Below are 5,793 nucleotides of genomic sequence, written 5' to 3'. Positions count from 1 at the left end.
TCAGTTGGGTCAGTTTGGTTTGTAAACACTGAAAAATCATCATCAAATCAGCACATAGCAGTAACAGGTCATCAATAGTCTACCTGCTTTCACTAGATGCAGACACAGCTGAAGCACGAGCATGCTTCACACAGTGGTTTATAGGATGTTTAACTTCATAAGTGTAGACGGCCCATATCCATGACTTGATTCAAGTACAGTAGATGTCATGTCCTGTACTCTGGAGCCTAACAGCTGTTTTGACTCTTTGATATGACTATACTGTAAGAATGATGGCCATATTTTATAACTAGAAATTCCAGCTCGCTGAAATTATGAGAGTGCCACGTGGTGTGACCGTGACCGCTTATTGGCAAAAAATATACCCGATCAGATCACCTGTGATCAGAAATGTCAGAAATATCAGCCCTCTGATCAGAACTGTCAGCCCTCTGCCCCCACAGGGAGAGTCTAATTAACAGATTGATACAATGTATTCTGTAACATTCCAAACCTGCACCCGTCACCATAGCAACGGTCACTCACTTTGTGAGCAGAAGTCAGGGATCTCAGCCCTTTTTGACCACAGTGTCTTTGAGAGGGTCCTGCAGAAAAACTATAAAACTAAAACATATTGTTTATATGGTACACCTGTTTCTATGGTAAATAAATGAATAATAAATTAATATAAAAATATTATAAAAAATAATAATAAAATATTTTGCCTTCATTTTCTCAATTTAAGAAGGTTTTTTTTAATCTATTAACTCCAGTCAGTTAAAGGAGTTATATAATCAGTAGCAGAAACACTAAGCTATTTCAGCCTGTATGTGGCCTTGACAGCAGAAGCTGTTATCCTGAGAGAGCAATGTTCACACATCTTCTGTCACCTCTGATTTTAGGGAATTTTGATCTGGCAGATTATTTTATGATCAAGATACACTTATATTTTTATTCACATTTATGAATATACACAAAAATGTGTTTGAGGGTTTTTGGGGATGCACTTTGTTTTAATTCAGTTAACTTTAGCTTGTTTTTGGAAATCTGTGAAAATACCTAATGTTTTAGGCTCAGTCCTCTTCGGAAAGGCAGACACTGAAAGGCTTAACACAGTTTTAGAGAGGTGCTGCAGAAGCAGACTGCGTTCACCGCTAATTAACGACCCATCAGCAGCAGCCAATCAGAGCTCTCCGTGCGCGAGGTGAAGAGTTCAGTGGCAGAGTGGGTACAGGTTCACCTGGGAGAGATGCGGACGGAGACATTTAAAAAACTTTAGACTTTGGACGGGAAATGTGAGGCGAGCCGTGCGGCATACACCACTGCTCAGGTAAGAAATGTGATTTTATTAACTCATTAATGATAAATGCTGCAGTATATTTCACTTTCGCTGATATTTTAGGTTTATGCTTTACTAACTGTTATAGACGGGCAGAGACGATGTAAATGCCATTAGAAAGTTTTAAATCCAAATTGCATGTTTTCCTGTGGGTTCAGTAAAGGGGTGGTGAAAAAAATCGATTATAGGTGCGATTATTGAATTAGGGATGTAACGGTTAACAGTATTAAGCTAAATCTTTGTGAAATTTTATGCAATAAAAACAACTGTTTATTAAAATGAATCTCATTATCTCTGGATTATTGGGATATGTAATAACAGCCTCATAGGGTTAGGACTGCAGTGAAGGCGTTGCATGTATATGTAGATAGCATCAAGTCCTGGCAGCAGGCAGGCCATTTTGCTCCCCATTAAAGGGACGAAATCTGTAGTCTGGGCGTATTTCGGGTTTCTTAAGAATGCAGATATTGTTTTTTATTACATATTATTTCAATGTATGTGTTTTTTGGACATTTGTATAGCAATTAAGAATTTCACAATAACATTGTTAAACAAGTTAATTTGGTCACTATAATAGAGATATCAGATTTTCCATATCATTACATCCCTACCTCCAAAAATTGATAATTTTTGCTTGTTTTTTTTCACAGGTGCTGCAGAAGCAGACCTGGGGCCTCAGAGCTCTCTGTGCAAGGTGAAGAGTTTGCTGGCAGAGAGACTGCATGAAGCATGGAGAGATTTAAAAAACGTTTGGACACCTTAAGGAAACACCACAAGAAATGTGAGGCGAGCCATGAGGCATACACCACTGCTCAGGTAAGAAATGTTATTTTATTTTCACGTGCTCTCATATATTTTAGGTTTATGCTTTGCTAACTGTTATGGACGGGTAGAGACAATTGATCTCCTGGTTTATGTTCACATCAGAAGAGATTATTAAATAAGTCTTGTACTGTGATCAACCAGCTCTGTCCCGTCCTGGTTGCAGTGTTGCTCTGGTTGCTAATGAGTGACAGGCAGTGGCTGCCTTTACACTATGACACACGCTGGCCTGGGCTCTTATGAGATGTTGATGATGTTGCACTAATTAACATGATGATCTCACAAATATGACTGAACACCAGTACTGCCACATAGTAATGTAAAATTGTGTGCTAGTTTTTACTGTTTTGAAGGCAACATTTCAGCAGGCCTGTGGGTCATTTATATGAATTAATTGAGTTAATAACATGTTTTTTCCTTCTTTTTCTGTCCATCTGTTCTCCAAGATGGACATGTCTTTTGAGGTGGACATGAGTACCCTCAGTGGATCTATCGTTGACCAGCCCGCCTCAACACCTAACCATGATGGGGCCCTTGAAGAAGAGTTTTGTCAGTCTGTGTTGGCTGCACTGCACTCATCAACCACAGATCATGAGCAGGCTGGAACTTCAGAGTCGTTGTTGTCCTTCCACTATGAATCTGACAAAAACTCATCAGATGCACACGATGAAGACTCACTCAGCAACAGTGGGTCTGGTGAAGAATACCAGCCCTCACCAACACCATCAAGTAGTGACAGTGAGGCACTTCCAGAGAAGGAGGAGGAGGAGAAGTCATCCAGGCACAGAATCCCAGAGAAAGATCACTGTTGCCAGTCATCCAGTGAACGTGTGGAACTAGAAGCTATGGGCCCAAGGACCAAAGATAAGTCCCCACATCCACCTGAATGGAGGGAAGGAGGAAAGAAGCAGCAAGGTGGTCACAAGAGACAAAAAGTTACCGTTAACACTAGACAAAAGAATGCTGAAAAGACTCAGGGCAAAGCCCAATACTGTGTATATTGTGAAAAGTCAAATCTGAAGATCGCAAGACATTTACAAAGAAAACATGAGGATGAAGTTGATGTTGCCCACGCCTTTAGTTTTCCAGTTGGATCCAAAGAAAGGAAGGTGCTGCTGGAAGGGATTAGAAATAAGGGCAACTGGCAACATAATCTTAAAGTCTTGGAAGAAGGAAATGGCGAGATTGTGACTTGGAAACGGCTCTCTGAGAAGACATCTGTGAATGACTACCTACCCTGCCAGCACTGTTATGCCATGTTCAAGAGGACTGAACTCTGGCGACATGAGAAAGCATGTAGAGTTAGAAAAGCAGACCTAAAGGGAGGCAAAAGAGGAAGAATCCAAAAAGCTTCGTCACAACTCCTTCCAATCAAGAAGTCCTCAGATGGAATTCAAAATGTTATTCATACCATGTTGCAAGACATGGTAACATCTCACATCAGAAGTGACACAATGATATGCAAATATGGAGATACATTATTTGCAAGAAAGGGCCGGGAACAATCTCAGCACAGATACATTGCCCAAAAGATGCGAGAGCTGGGGCGGTTTGTGTTGGCTGCAAAGGAAATTGACAAGAGTGTCAAAGGTCTGAAAGATCTGTGTGATCCAACAAAATTTGATTTGACAATCAAAGCTGCTAGAAGACTGTCAAATTACAGCACAAGCACCCATGAATATGCGAAGCCATCCACAGCAGTTAAAGTAGGGTTTTCTCTCAAAGGGGCTACAGAAGCATGGATTGGACATTGTTTGATGACATCAGATGTTTCAGGTGAAAAAAAAGCCAAGAAGTTTAAGGAGTTGTTGGAAAGCTGTTGGTCGAGTTATGTGTCAACAAATGCTCACAGTACAATGGAACAACGGCGATGGAACAAAGAAGACTGTGTGCCTTTGACTGAGGATGTTATTACTTTGCAGAACTATTTGAGGAAGATTGAGGATGAGTCTAAGGCGGAGTTGGAGAAGTCTGTGAGCATCACTGCATACAAAAAGCTATGCGAGAGCCTTCTTGCACAAATAATTGTCTTCAATAAGAAGCGGGAAGGAGAAGCTTCGCGGCTAGCCTTAGAGACTTATCTGAAAGCAGATACTGGCCCGATGAATAAAGACATTTATGATACTTTATCACCCATGGAAAAACAAATGAGCCACAGACTGACAAGGATTGTGACACGTGGGAAGAGAGGTCGAAAAGTGCCCATTCTGCTACTTCAGCGCACAAGAGCCTCTCTTGACTTTCTGATCAAAAAACGGAGTGATGTTGGAATACTTGATGACAACCCATACCTATTTGCTAGGATTGGGACAACAACAAACATCCGTGGGTGTGATTGCCTCAGGAAATATGCTGTAGAGAGCAAGGCAAACAACCCAGAACTTCTGAGGTCAACAAAACTCAGAAAGCATGTTGCTACTTTATGCCAGCTTCTCAACCTTGATCAACAAGAATTGGAACAAGTAGCTCGTTTTATGGGACATGACATACGGGTCCACTGCGAATATTATCGCCAAACAGACAAAACCTTTCAAGTGGCCAAGATTGGAAAACTTCTGTTTGCAATGGAGCAAGGGGCAGGATCTCTAAAAGGGAAGAGCCTGAAGACACTGGATTCTGTAGTCTTTGGTATGTTGTTGTAAAAGTTTTACTTATCATTTTCATTTTTGGCATTGGAGTATATTTTGTATTTAAAATAAACTACACTGCCTTTTGTTCATGCAAATTTCCCATCAAGGATAAACACGGTGTATTGAAGCATCCATCAATTTCCCCTGTGAACATTTTTATAGATGAGAGACACAACCGCCCCCCAACCACAGGCTCGAGAAGAGGCGAAGAGGGACAGACATCAGATGCAGACAGACCACTGGAAGTTAATGATGGTAAGTAATATGTGTGATAATATTTACACAAGAAATTCCATATTAATACATTTAAGCTCACACTTTAAATTGAAAGAGAGATTTTACAACTTATGCTCTCTTATCAGATGTGGATCTGCAGCACCTGTCCACCACATGCTCACCTGTTGAGAGACCAAAGAAGACTGCTACAAGAAGAATGCATGATGATAATGCTAGGAGTGAAAGTGATGTGGGTAAGTCCATTGCCACCACAAGAAATGTTCTCAATCTGTGCTTTCACCTTACTAAAACACAATTTTTCATAGATGGAGAGACACCGCAACAGACCCCCGAAAGGCCCCCTGTTGATTGGAGTGATGATGAAGGGGGTGAGTCAAGGCATTGTCAACATTAAATATGGTCTCAGACAGAGTTCAGTACTCTTTCACTGTGCTAGTGTCTCTCAGATTTGAATACTTACTTAACCATAACATAATTTTTCATAGATGGAGAGGATCAACACTGGCTCACAAGAAAATCGCCTGCTGATAGGCACAAGAAGGGTGCAACTACTAAAGATGATTGTGAGGCTGATGAGGAAAGTGAACATGATGTGGGTAAGTCCAGGTGTTAACACAAATGTTCTCAGTCTGTGTTCTGTACATAGTTGCAGGTATCAGTCCTTTCAGACCACCAAAACTTTTTCTTTTGTAGAAGAGCAACAACAGACCACCAGAAGACTTCCAGCTAAGAGGCAAAAGACTGCAACAAAACACGATGATGATTGGAGTGATGATGAGATGGGTA

General features: G+C 40.9%; 1 long non-coding RNA gene across 1 annotated transcript; it reads left to right on the top strand.

Annotated features, from left to right (window-relative positions):
* The first annotated feature begins 1,050 nt into the window (after positions 1-1,050).
* Positions 1,051-2,756, top strand: LOC132899946 (uncharacterized). Its single transcript, XR_009656739.1, has 3 exons — positions 1,051-1,309; positions 1,969-2,134; positions 2,587-2,756. It is a non-coding gene; the product is annotated as an uncharacterized LOC132899946 (long non-coding RNA).
* Positions 2,757-5,793: the final 3,037 nt, after the last annotated feature.

Source organism: Neoarius graeffei, chromosome 16, assembly GCF_027579695.1.
Source record: "Neoarius graeffei isolate fNeoGra1 chromosome 16, fNeoGra1.pri, whole genome shotgun sequence".
NCBI classification, from domain to species: Eukaryota; Metazoa; Chordata; class Actinopteri; order Siluriformes; family Ariidae; genus Neoarius; species Neoarius graeffei.
This window is presented reverse-complemented; position numbering and strand designations above follow the sequence as displayed.